Here is a 14,504-nt window from a genome sequence, read left to right as displayed (position 1 = left end):
CATACACCTCACCAAGGTTCAGTATATATTCAAGTCTACCTCTGATGCTAATGCCTTAAACCCCAATAGTAACCCCAGCAAATGGTGGGGTAAATGTTTATTAATACTATGTTGTATGAGTATACTCTTTGCTGAACCGAATACTCTTACCTTGTTCTTTTATTGAAAATCTTTCAATAAAAACTATTGAAACATAAAAATTTCAACACCCACCATTTTATTCTCTAGAGCCTTTGCTTTAAAAAAATATAATCCTAGGGGGTTCAAAGTAATTTTGTAGCAAAAAATACTGATTTTTATCATGTGAGCAAAGAATGTCAGAAAAGGCCTCGTCTTCAAGTGATTGGAAGAGTGCGTGATGTGTGCTAATGTTGGCCATAAAATGCCAAGATAGCACAAACCCCACCCAAATGACCCCTTTTTTGGAAAGTAGACACCCCAAACTAAACTATCATGGAATTTCAGAGCCTCTGAAACTGTGATAGGTAGTGAGGAAGTGAAATGAGGAAATAACGCACCTTCAAGCTTTCAAAGGGGTCATTGCATTTTGGGCTTCTGTATGCAGCTAGGCTCCCAAAAAGTCTCACAACGGTTAGCACTTCTGCCTGGCAGTACTAGGGTCATTGGTTCGATTCCCAGCCACAGCACCACCTGCCTGGAGTTTGCATGTTCTCCCTGTGCCTGCGTGGGTTTCCTCTGGATACTCTGGTTTCCTCCCAAACTCCAAAGACATGCTGGTAGGTTAATTGGCTCCCGTCTAAATTGGCCCTAGTATGTATATGTATGAATGTGAGTTAGGGACCTTAGATTTTATGCCCCTTGAGGGTTAGGGACTGATATGAATGTACAATATAAATATGTAAAGTACCTCATAAAAATTGACAGTGCTATATAAGTACCTGTAATAATAAAAAAAACTGTGACGAATAGCAAAAAATAGCCTGGTCATTAAGGGGGGTAAATCCTCTAGAGGGCAAGTGGATAACTATATATAGATAGTCAGACAGGTATTGTAATCACATCAATTTACAAAGCCATCCACAACTCTTCCCCCAGCTACATCACAAACTTCATCTCAAAATATCAGCTGTCCTCTTCACTTCTCCCAAGACCTCCTTCTCTCTAGATCGCTGGTTACCTCCTCCCTTGCTCATGTCCAGGACCTCTTGGGAGCTTTTCTTAACCTCCAGAAATCATACACCAATCTGTACAGTTACTGTATCTCCTGTTCTGTCTGCCTTTACTTTATACAATCCCAGAAAACTCATATTTTAAAGCAAGTCTATCCCATCTCTTGCTAACAACTGAATTCTGCTTTATTAAACTGATTTTTGTGTCACTTGCTCCTCACTGTAGATGGTAAGCTCTCATGAAAAGGGCCATCCTAACTTCCTTCTCTTGAATTGTATTGTAACTGTACTATCTCCTTTTTTTTTAAGCATTAAGCAAACTGTTGACTAAATAATCCTAAATAATAATAATGTAAAAATAATCAACTTCCATACTCTTACCTCCCTTTTCTTGTTAACTGTTTACCCGCCGCCATATAGCAAATATACTGCTACACGGTGGCACGGGTGTGCAAAATCACACACATATATAAATATATATATACTGTGTATATACATGATTTTGCACTTCCGGATAGGGGGCACTGATCCGTGCTGCCATTCTCGGCAGCAGATGCCAATCACAGGATCCTGGCAATCACCATCGGAAACGAAGACTGTTTTGTTTACAGTCTTCCTCCCTGTCAGCTTGGGCATAGTACAGCCATCCTGATCAGTGTGCATACAGTGAAGCACATACCCCCCACCCCCTAATAAAACACTCCCTACACACAGTTAACCCCTTGATCACCCCTCACATTAACCCCTTCCTGCCCAGTGTCATTAGTACAGTGTCAGTGCTGTTTTTTAGCACTGATCACTGTATTGGTGTCACTGGGGATGTCAGTGACACAAGTTAGTTCCCCCCCCCCAGTGTCAGAATGCCCACCGCAGTCCCACAGTCCTGCTAAAAGTCGCTGATCGCTACCATTACTAGTAGGGAAAAAAAATATCCCAGTATCTATACCACCATTTGTAAACTCTATAACTTTCACATAAACCAATTAATTTACACGTATTGGGATTTTTTTTTAACAAAGACATGTAGCGGAATACATTTTGGTCTAAATTTATGATGAAATTTGATTTTTAAAATTTTTTTACTGGACCTGTTTAATAGCAAAATATTGTTTTTTTTCTCAAAATTGTCAGTCTTTATTTGCTTATAGCGCAAAAAATAAAAAACACACAGGCGATCAAATACCACCATGAGAAAGCTAAATTCACGGGAAAAAAAGGATGTAAACTTCATCTGGGTACAGCATTGCATGACCGCGCAATTGTCAGTTAAAGTAACGCAGCTCCGTATTGCAAAAAATGGCCTGGTCAGGAAGGGGGGTAAATCCTCTAGAGGGCAAGTGGTTAAAGCAGTCCGAATATGACTGTGCAGTCTAGTGGGCACCAGAGTTAGACCCGGTGCGATATGTTCTGCAATAGACCTCATCAGACACAACCAGTGCCCTTTTCTGCAATGCATATATGTGTGAGAACATTTGTGCTAATGGGTGTGGTTATTACTCAGCTCTGCCAGTACTGTGCACTGGAGACAAAAAAGGATGCAGAATCTTCACTAACAGTAAAAGGTATTTTAACACATTGCCCACCAAAAATCTGTTGGGAGTAGAGGACTGTAAAGAAATAAAAAAGTTAAAGACTTCCATTGTACTTTAAACATGAATTATGGGGTTGATTTACTAAACTTGAAGAGTTCAAAATCTGGTGAGGCCGTGCATGGTAGCCAATCGGCTTCTAACTTCAGCTTGTTAAATTAAGCTTTGACAAAAAAAATGGAGGCTGATTGGTTTCTAAGTAGAGCTGCACTAGATCTTTCACTCTCCAGGTTTAGTAAATCAACCCCTTTGTGTGTAACATACAAATATAATATGGAATAATCATATTTTTGTTGATTTCTTGAATTATTCCTTCTGTTTTCTCTTCCTTATCCTCCTATCAATAGTAATTAATACCAAAATAATGTAATAGGAGGAAGAAAGATAAGAATAAAAACAAGGCAAAGATGTATATTAAATATCTTATATAATGCAATTTAAAAAGATGTTATTACTTTGGCCACTCACAGTGCAAAATGTTGGTGTCTGTGCACAGAGTGCTCACCTGACTCACTGATACTCACTTTGATGTAGCTTTTGCTGGCTTAGCTGTTGAAGATATCCATTAGCTTTGGGTTTGTAGGAGTATTTCCTCCTCCCATATTTATTTATTCCAGGTACTTATATAGCGCTGTCAATTTATGCAGCGCTTTACATATATATTGTACATTCACATCAGTCCCTAACCCTCAAGGGATGTACAATCTGAGATCCCAAACTCACATTCATACATACACATACTAGGGACAATTTAGACAGGAGCCAATTCACCTACCAGCATGTGTTTGGAGTGTGGGAGGAAACCCATGCAGGCACAGGGAGAACATGCAAACTCCAGGCAGGTGGTGCCATGGTTGGGATTCAAACCAATGACCCTAGTACTGCCAGGCAGAAGTGCTAACCATTTAGCCACTGTGCAGCCCATGACAATGTGCAAATTTAGGAATCACTTGCTAGAGCTCGAACACTATCACATGATGGACACCAGATGATACAGGAGATTTTAGTGTTGGTTGTGACAAGGTAAGGAGCAGTGAGGGAGTGCTGAAGTGAGTATAAGTACTTTGGGTGGTCAAAATACTATACATTTTGGGGCATGTATAGGAAAAGTGTAACCATTGCAACCAACATAATTTGTACTGCATTTCCAGACTTGGACTAGCAAAAATTACATCTGGGAGCTAACTGGTTGCAACTGGCAACAATTTTTCTGCCAGATAGCACACTTCATATACAGTCATGGCCGAAATTGTTGGCACCCTTGATATTTCTCCAGGAAATCATGTATTTCTCACGAAACGTATTGCATTAACACATGTTTTGCTATACACATGTTTATTCCCTTTGTGTGTATTGGGACAAAACAAAAAAAGGGAGGAAAGAAAGCAAATTCGACATAATGTCACACAAACCTCCAAAAATGGGCTGGACAAAAGTATTGGCACCCTTTCACAACTGCGGATAAATAAGAATGTTACAAGCATGTGATGCTCCTGTAAACTCACCTGGGGCAAGTAACAGGTGTGGGCAATATAGAAATCACACCTGAAAGCAGATAAAAAGGAGAGACGTTCACTTAACCTTTGCATTGTGTGTCTGTCTGTGCCACACTAAGCATGGACAACAGAAAGAGGAGACGAGAACTGTCTGAGGACCTGAGAACCAAAATTGTGGCAAAATATCAACAATCTCAAGGTTACAAGTCCATCTCCAGAGAACTAGATTTGCCTTTGTCCACAGTGCGCAACATTATCAAGAAGTTTGCAACCCATGGCACTGTAGCTAATCTCCCTGGTCGTGGACGGATGAGGAAAATTGATGAAAGATTGCAACGCAGAATAGTCCGGATGGTGGATAAGCAGCCCCAAACATGTTCCAAAGACATTCAAGCTGTCCTGCAGGCTCAGGGAGCATCAGTGTCAGCGCGAACTATCCGTCGACATTTAAATGAAATGAAACGCTATGGCAGGAGACCCAGGAGGACCCCACTGCTGACACAGAGACATAAAAAAGCAAGACTACAGTTTGCCAAAATGTACTTGAGTAAGCCAAAAGCCTTCTGGGAAAACGTCTTGTGGACAGATGAGACCAAGATAGAGCTTTTCGGTAAAGCACATCATTCTACTGTTTACCGAAAACGGAATGAGGCCTACAAAGAACAAAACACAGTACCTACGGTAAAATATGGTGGAGGTTCAATGATGTTTTGGGGTTGTTTTGCTGCCTCTGGCACTGGGTGCCTTGACTGTGTGCAAGGCATCATGAAATCTGAGGATTACCAAAGGATTTTGGGTCGCACTGTAGGGCCCAGTGTCAGAAAGCTGGGTTTGCGTCCAAGATCCTGGGTCTTCCAGCAGGACAATGACCCCAAACATACGTCAAAAAGCACTCAGAAATGGATGGCAAAGAAGCGCTGGAGAGTTCTGAAGTGGCCAGCAATGAGCCCAGATCTAAATCCCATTGAACACCTGTGGAGAGATCTTAAAATTGCTGTTGGGAAAAGGTGTCCTTCCAATAAGAGAGACCTGGAGCTGTTTGCAAAGGAAGAGTGGTCCAAAATTCCGGGTGAGAGGTGTCAGAAGCTTATTGATGGTTATAGGAAGCGACTGATTTCAGTTATGTTTTCCAAAGGGTGTGCAACCAAATATTAAGTTAAGGGTGCCAATACTTTTGTCCAGCCCATTTTTGGGGTTTTGTGTGACATTATGTCATATTTGCTTTTCTGCCTCTGTTTTATATTTGTTCCAATACATACAAAGGGAATAAACATGTGTATAGCAAAACATGTGTTAATGCAATACCTTTTTTGTGTGAAATACTTGATTTTCAGGAAAAATATCAAGGGTGCCAACAATTTCGGCCATGACTGTATCAGCCCAAAGTGTTTAAAACAAAATAGATTCTTTTTATTACTCAGAATACTGACACAATATTCACTGGTAACTGACTTTACATTATTAAAGTATAGTGTATATATATTATTTTCGAGAAAAAAAAAGAATTGCAAGTCCTTTATTACAGTTTGTGGCAGAGTTACTCCCAGATTATGTCAATATCGGTTTTCTACTATAGCCATAATTTAAACCTTGGTGACATTGCGTATTGAGTTGAAGGCCAGGAAGACCAAAAAAACAATCATTATTCATTGCTATGTCAATAATTAGAAATCTTGATTGAATTATTACTGGAGTCATTCTGAAGGATAGATGAATTCCTGGAATGTTGACAACACTGATATTCTCTACAGTATGATGCAGCACATATAAATCACCCACGTTAATGTTCTTTAATTACCTGACTCATAATAATCCTAATTTAAATTCTAAAGGTTAGCAGTTAAATTCTGAACTGTAAATTTTCATTAAAAATATTTCTCATGATCAGATATTATTGAAAGATTGATTTAGTTGAAATCCTCCGCTGAACTTTTTTTTTGTGCACATTTGCTGTGTTTTCTTCATTGTTTTAATTACAGTTTCTTATGTTTATTCCCTATTTTCACATTTCAACACCGAAGTCCTTAGGGTTTCTTCTTCAAAATGTATTCTGAAGGCATTGTTCATGTTTAGACACTCCCATAACCCCAGAATCATAAATATATAATTAGTATAAAAGATTTCAATGTGTAGTAAACTAAAGGGAGACACAGATGTCTATGTAAATTGATTGCTGAGGTCATGGTGGGAGGTGCAGTAGTTGTAGTTAGGTCTCGCTGCTACAATTATATTGATGCTTGTCATGAAGATAACTGTAATTTGAAAATTATTACATTTGCAATCAAATATTCTTTTCGGATCAACAGACGTTCAACATGAAATTGATACATATGTAGCCAGTTTTAATGCTTGTTAAAGTGGAGCTCCATTTAAGTCTGAAAAAAAGCCACCCACCTGTCCTACGATACAACGTTGTGCTCACCACAACCGGGTTTATAGGCTGTCCTCTCTCCCTGGTGCTAGCATCTTAAGTGTGGGTATCCAGCTGTGACAGCTTGTGGTTTCACCGCCGGGTGCCCATTGCACATGAGCGAGTAACACTGTGCCCTGTGAATGGTCCCGTAGTCATCTGGGACCTGTCACATGTCCCAGAAGACTGCAGAGAGGGAGGGGTGGAAGGCAATTTCAGCTTCTGACTGCCTAGGCGGATGGAGCAGAAGTGTGAGTGAGTACCTGTCAAAATTTTGTACCCGCTCCCCCCTGTTCTCCAAAGGTGCCAATTCCTCAAGGGGTGCAGGGGACCAGTCCTTAAAAGTGGAACTTCCCCTTTTGGGTGAAGCTCCGCTTTAAGTTACCCATAGGCATGAGATAGCAGTCAATGCAATGGTTATGGAGTTTGCACTCAATCACTGCCTTAACACTCTTATGTGGAAGAGGGGCAACTGCGGGTAGATTAGAAAACCTGTCCAGATTACTGGGCAGCTTGCAAAAGCACCATAACAGAAGCAATCAATACAAGCAGGGAAGTCTGAAGACTCTTTCCTGTTAAGACCTGCCCACAGAAACAAAATTGTAAACAAGGAAGCCCTGATTATAAAATAATTCATTGTATAGCACTTTAACAGAATATAATTGGTCAATTGATGAGACAGGCCATAACTGTAACCTGGAGTTTGCTTAATAGATGCAAAGTTAGAAGCAATAATGCAAAACAGGTTATGCACAAACATGGACTCTTCACAGCAAGGTCTCTATGACTCAATCACGATAACATAGCTGCAAATCATAGTCTCTATAAGACTCTATAACAACAGAGAGTCTAACTGAGAATCACTACTTCAGTAAAACAGTTTAGAAAACAAACAGCTACTTGTGCTTATCTTTATAAACAGCATTCACCTTAATGAAATCCAGGGTAGCTCTGCTAATACAGGTGAACAACTCCAAGGATCCAAGACCTGAGGACAAAGAGCCACCACACTGGAACTGCAAAACCCTAGCTGCATTTGCTTCATCAAGTGTGGACTCTCTGAGCTGCTGAAGGAGGGAGACAGAAGAACTTATCTTCACTGGACATGTCCAGAGATCCAGGGAGCTTTGGGAAATGAAGTTACCGTGCCTGTAGCAGAGCATGGTGAGTAATCGGGCACTCTGCTACACTCTACCCTACTTAGACTTACTGTCCCTGAAAACTAACAGACCATTCAAATTCATCTTGTGTATAGTGTGCAGGGGGTCTCCTGAACTAAGGTGTCTGGAAGTGCCTCATCGTTTGAGTCTCAGTGCCATGTTTTGGGACAGGAGGTGTCTTTGGCCATGTCAGTGGATGGTGGTTAAGAGGGCTCCACATCAGTAGCATAGACCTGAGCAGGTTGACTATTGTGTTAATATTGGTAATATTGTCAGAATCCATGGCTTCACTGTAAAGCCTTGGAGATGTTGGTGAAAAAGCAGGAGGCAGCCACTATTGAATCTCTGGGGCATAAGTATTTGTGGCCCAGGAACTTTGACAGGTTTGAAATAGATGTCTCCATTGATGGATTTCCTTTATCTGCTGTAGATAACTGTCCATGATGGGATTTCTTTTTCTGGTGTCAGCTGCCATATGGTCAGAAAGTGAGAGAAAATCTCATCAATGAAGTTAGACAAAAATAAATAGATATATAGCCTTTCCCAACTTCAAAGCTAGAAAACATTTTTGCTGAAATTTTCTTATCTGCTGTAGCCTCTAACCACTTACAGCTAGAGTTCCAATTTAAAGTGACCTTGCCACAACAGAGTAACTTGTGAAAGAAGGCCATTTCTGTAAAGACAATTATATTTCCAGCAGCCCATGTCCTGAAACCAGGGGCGGACTGACAACTCATGGGGCCCCCGGGCAATAGGGGATCATGGGGCCCCTGTGTCCTTGCCCAAACTCAAAAAAGCCTATGAAAAAGGTACCAGGGGTATCACATGGGGCCCCCTACTAACTCCGGGCCCTCGGGCAGTGCCCGACTTTCCAAATGGTCAGTCCTCCCCTGCCTGAAACACTGCTACTTCATTGATCTCTGGGCCTTGCAAGTATACCAAACTTGGTATTTCACTCTAGGAGTGTAAATGCCTGCTTTCCAATAGCATGCTGTGGTTTCTCTTTTTGGCTTGTAACTTATTACAGCCCAAAGGGCACACAAGCCAACAGGAGGAACCACTTCCTGCAGTAGTTTAAACACCTAGAAGATCAAATATCTGCAGTGGCCGGGGTCAGTGAAGCAGCAGAGTTTCAAGACACTGACCACTGGAAATGTAAGTGTAGATGATCTTCTTTTACAGGGATGTCGTGAAGTGGTCATTTTAAGTAGTTTGATGCCAAGCACCACTTGCAGGAGGACAGAAAATAATGTTTCCATAAAAACACTTAATTCGATAGAAATTAAAAACATATATGACCAGTATAATATATAATAAGGACTACATGTACAAAAAATGTATGAGCACATGGAAAGCATCTATTTTTGGGGGAATTTCAATGACAAATAAGTGTAGTCTCACTTTGATGAACAGTAGCTGCCTCTCAGAATAAACCAAGGCATATACAGTATCTGTTATGTTTGCCTAAGAGCATCTCTGTCAGTAGGATTTCATGGCTATAATACACTTTCCGTTGTAAGCTCTGATTAAATCAGCATTCAGTCTTTGCCCTTCTGTTTTCTTCATCACACCGCCCTCTTTCCTCTGATGGTGACCTGTATTTCTCTCCCAGTCAGGCACAGGCAGGTTGAAAGGTAATAAGAACCAGATGGACACTGTGCAGAAAATGTCCAAATGGGTAAGAGAATGTAAGGAGCTGTCAGGCATGGAGAGATGCTGGAATTTTTCAGCAATAAAATGGGATTTATCACCACTCTACCACAGTCATTGCCGACAACCATTTACCTTGACAGAAACTCCAATCCAATAGGCCACTCAAATCCTAATTTTTTTTTTCTTGTTCTTTTTTTTCACTCTCAGAGTGATGATTGGTATTTGTTCTAAGGCACAAATGGCCTGCACTAAAGGTGAAGCATTAGGCCAAAGTTCTGTATTCCCTACTGAGGCAAATGAACCTGCTAAGATATGTTCTTACCACAATTGCTGTGTAATTGAAACCAGAGAGTGGGAGAATTTGATAAATTGCTTGACCTTCAAGGAATGTTCAGGTCGTGGCTTTTTATAGACCTTTTCTCATTTTTTTTATAAATTATATTAAGGAATAAAAGTGCATTTCTTGTCCTAAAAATTACAATTTCATAAGATACTTAAGCAAAACAAAGGTTGCAAATTGAAACAATGTAGTCATTGAGCTGGGTTAAACTCCAGGAATTACTGAAGATGCCTGTACACTATCAGATATACAATAGCAATTCAACTGGATAGGAGCTATGAAAATAATCAGTTAATGTAGGGCTCACTAATGACAAAAGAAAAATAGTCAGTATGCTGGGCAAATTGTATAGCTAGGTATCTGATTGTTCCTGTTCTCTCAAAAAATTAAATGATCTTTACTTTGTGCAAATATAAAAAAACAGGTGAAAATTTTTGGCTACTTTAGCTCCAAACAAAAATAATATTCTTGTTAAAAATAGATCTATATGAAACCACTAAAATCTCACAAAAGCATTAACATATTTCAGTTATTTCAAAAGTTGTTTTCTATCCTTTAAATTTTGCATCTTTCATTAACCCCTTGGCTGTCACAGCAGCTCCCAATTGCAAGTAGAGATTTGGAGTTTTCCGTTAGACGTCGATAACTGTACCGGGAGAGTACAGGGTGCACACTCTTGGCACAGGTGTGTTTATCTTTAGGTACACATATATGCGGCCTCTCGGCCTTATGGCCCACCCAGTTGTTCATGCATACCCAAAACAATAGTAATGTCAACTTGACTATAAAAGTATTTCATAGCCACAGTATTAAAGTGCTGCTTACAATATTACTGAAGCCCTAATAGCACAATGTAATATTGCCTATGTATGATATAGTATGGTTCCTGTTGAACCGACTGAAGTTTACTAAGTGGGAGGCCCCGTTGGTTCCTTCCCTCATTTGAATGAAAAATTGAAGGAACTGGTTAAGAAAATTTTGAACTGCAACTACATCCAATAAGATTCAACCACTGGTTTGGTATACAACATCACAGGTAAAATGGATATACAATAGGTACAGTGGGAGATTTGTTAATCAAAGCTGTGTACTGTGGATGGAGGAATCTGTTAGATGGCCAGCTTTACTGTATAACTTCTGCATGCTGCATGTCCCACGGTGCAAATCCATAATTAATTAAGGTGATGTAGAGCCATATCAATCTTATTGCATGATGGACACCAATCTACTGAAACAAAACACACTGACTGCCAGAGACGATGTGCTCCCAATAGACTCTGGCAGCCACCACCAGGCTCAAAAGCTGAATGTAGTGAAAGGGTTGAGGGCTTCCTGGTGACATCATTGATGCTGTTCTTTGCATTGAGTCCTTCCTTAAAACCTTTAGCAGTCCCCTATCTAGAATAAGACTGGATTTTGAACGGAGGGCATGTTTTTGTTTTGTTTTGTTTTTTTGATAGTATCACTGGTTGTTATGTTGGCTCACCAGTGTCCTAATAACCAATAATGTTGTTGGTTGTTTGGATGCAGGTGGCCGGCCCCACAGCATCCTTTATTGCTAGGACATCATCCTAGCAACCAAAGACTCTTGCGGCTCATGCAGCAGGGCAACACGTTTTTCATCACTTTGCACTGCTTACATGTTTCCTTTTTTTAAACTTTATTTCAAGAGTCACATAGTGATGTTTTACTCATGGACATGCAACACTATCCAGGCAAAAAAATGCAAACATGCTGTATTTTTCTGCACTGCACCACACTGCAAATAACACCAGTGTTTAAACTGTCTTTCCATACCCGACACATGCACGTCATCACTAGGGCCCATAAAAAAATTTGTTTTTCCACTGCTGAAAAATGCAGGTCACCACAGATAGGGTGAAGGAACCCTAAATCATGATATGTATCATTTGCCATTTTCCCTCTTACTTCCACTACCTTTTACCTTCAGCATCAATCATGCCAAAAATTTTAAATAGCATTAAACCTGTCTATATGAACAATGCGAGTCAAATGCGCTTAGAAATAAAATATTTATTTCATTCCATGAACCTGGTAAAGGCTGGGAAACTAAATAATTCAGTGTCTACATGGTGTTGCAACAGTTTATAATCATTATGTTATATATGCATTCATTAGCCCCCTTGAAAGAGGCTTGTATGCCTGATGGCTACACTTTTATATTATATTAGCAGCTGACAAGATGTCAAATGGGGGTCCAGCCAGCAGGAGAGCTAACATATAGTTAAACTCTGCCCAAGATTGAAGTCAGCTGAGGCTCATTAAAGCTTCAGAGGGCCTCATTAAGACTCCATTAAGGCTTAAGAGAGCAAGATTCTGTTTATGTAGTGTATGATTAGAAACCGAAGGCCTAAGTACATTTAACAGTATAGTATATTTGAGGCATAGATCACTTGTGAAGTTGCTTTGAAAAGCATTTAGAATTTATGGCTAGTTGGCATTCTGTTCAAAAATATCATGAATATGCAGACACGCATTTTTCATAATAGTGATTAAATATTCGTAATGGGTACGTCAAATAATTTTTAAAGGGAGATTAGGAAATAAGCACTATCCTTAACAAAGTAGTGATAAAGAATTTCCACCACTTGTTTCTTACTAGGACATAAGTAAGATGCTTGAAATTTGATGCATCTGTTTAACGGGTTAAAATCATTGGCTGTTTTGCAAACAGGCTTTTTCAGTAAGGCAGTGTGAAAGGCAACAACAATGTGCAAACCACTAGAAACCACTTATTCCAGATAGCATTTCCTAAGCTGAACTCCAGAGACACTATTTGAGAAGATTTCATCATCTAAGGTATGAATGTAGAATTCATTTAAAGTGTAGCTGAAAGCAAATCTTTTTTTTTAGCCACGGATAGAGTGGAATGAGATTAGAACCAATGGCAAGTTGCTATCTGTGTCCTTGTTAGGGACCTCTCTATTTGTCTAAGCCAGGGATTTCCCTCACTCTGGAGGTATTTCCTATCATCTACTGCTTTAGCCATGTGACAGGAAGTGAAGGGAAATCTCCCTATTGGGACACAGAAGGAAAAAAAAAACTTAACAGAGGTTATAACCTTTCCTTATTCTAACCTAAATGAAAAAATGTCTTTAGTTCTACTTTACGTAATGTATCTAATTAAATAAATAATAGCATGTGTTTGTACATAGACAAGTAAAAAGCACCAAAATCTGTCTCAATATTAGCGGTGTGAATAAGAGGGAATGGATGGGTCATATGTGTGTCTTAGTTGCAGGTGCTGCAAAAACATACCTGCCTACTTTCTCTCTACTAGCACCTTACCATGACATCACTACTTGTAGATGCTGTGCCACAATATGGCACAGCATCAACATTCCATTCCAAGGAATGGAATAGGCTGGCAAAAAGTGTTGGGGTGTTCCAAATCACTGTTTTTTGTGGTCATTGGCACAGATCATATAGTACAGTGCCAGCCGGAAAAAAAGGTACAATATGGAAGTTTATTATAGAAATGATGACAGCATTAAAGCTAGGGAGATCAAGGACTATAAAGTAGAATCCCTATCGTTATAATTTGATAGATGCTTGTAGAGAGGCCAATCCTACCTCAAGAGTTTATTCCCATTTTTCTAGAGCTCACAATCATTATTCACGTATAGATCACATCTTTCTCCCCACGGAGATGTTATCCAAATTATGCTCAGCCAAAATTGTGTCGATACCCTGGTCAGACCAAGACCCTGTGATTCTGATGCTTTCTGACTTGACTACCAACCTGGCCAAGCCACATTGGCGATTAAATGAGTCCCTTCTCGGCAATGAGTCCATCCATCTAGAAGTAGTGGATCACTTGAATTCTTATTTTACCATTAATAAAGCAGAGGATACGAGCCCGGCTATTAATTGGGCAGCTCACAAAGCTTCTGTTAGAGGTTTTTTTTATCCAACTACCCTATAGACTACCCTATACCCTAATGATTTTTAAAGGGGTAATATGATATCTCTCTTTCTGGAGTCTATACCTCTTTTAATACAAGAGAGGATTTTGCTCGCTTTAGAAACCACAGCTTGGCATTGCATGCCAGTATTAAGCTTGTGATCTACCACAAGCTTTCGATAGTTTAACTTGGGAATATTTGTTTACTACTTTGCAAGCTTTCGGATTTGGTCCTGCATTTCTTACATTACTGCACTCGCTGTACAATACTCCCTAGGCTCAGGTTTCCATTAGAGGCTACAGAACTTCTGTGTTCCCAATTCGAAGCGGCACTAGACAAGGTTGTCCACTCTCCCCACTGCTTTTTGCATTAGCGATAGACTGTTTAGCTATGGAAATCTGTTCTCACCCTGAAATCCAAGGTGTCCATTGTGGACGACAGGTACATAAATGTGCTTTATTTGCTGATGATGTTCTTATGTATATTTCCTCCCCTCTGACCACCGTACCTAATCTACTATGTCTTTTAAGCCAATTTTCAGACCTTTCTGGGCTCTCCTTAAATCCTCAGAAAGCGACAGCCCTTAATGTTTTGTTACCCTCTTCTATAGAACAGCAGCTTAAAACTACTTATAACTTGCAATGGGCACGTAATTATTTCCCCTATTTAGGGATCAACTATGCTGTTGGCAGCGAGAATTACTATTGCTAGACATTGGAAGAAATCAATTAATCCACTTGAATATAAAATAAATTGAATTGGATTATGATTAATGACAGACTCACTTCTACACAACAATA

This window comes from Staurois parvus, unplaced genomic scaffold (genome assembly GCF_062004578.1).
Source record: "Staurois parvus isolate SC_StPar_1 unplaced genomic scaffold, SC_StPar_1.0 ptg000001l, whole genome shotgun sequence".
Classification (NCBI taxonomy): Eukaryota; Metazoa; Chordata; class Amphibia; order Anura; family Ranidae; genus Staurois; species Staurois parvus.
Note: the sequence above shows the minus strand (reverse complement) of the source record.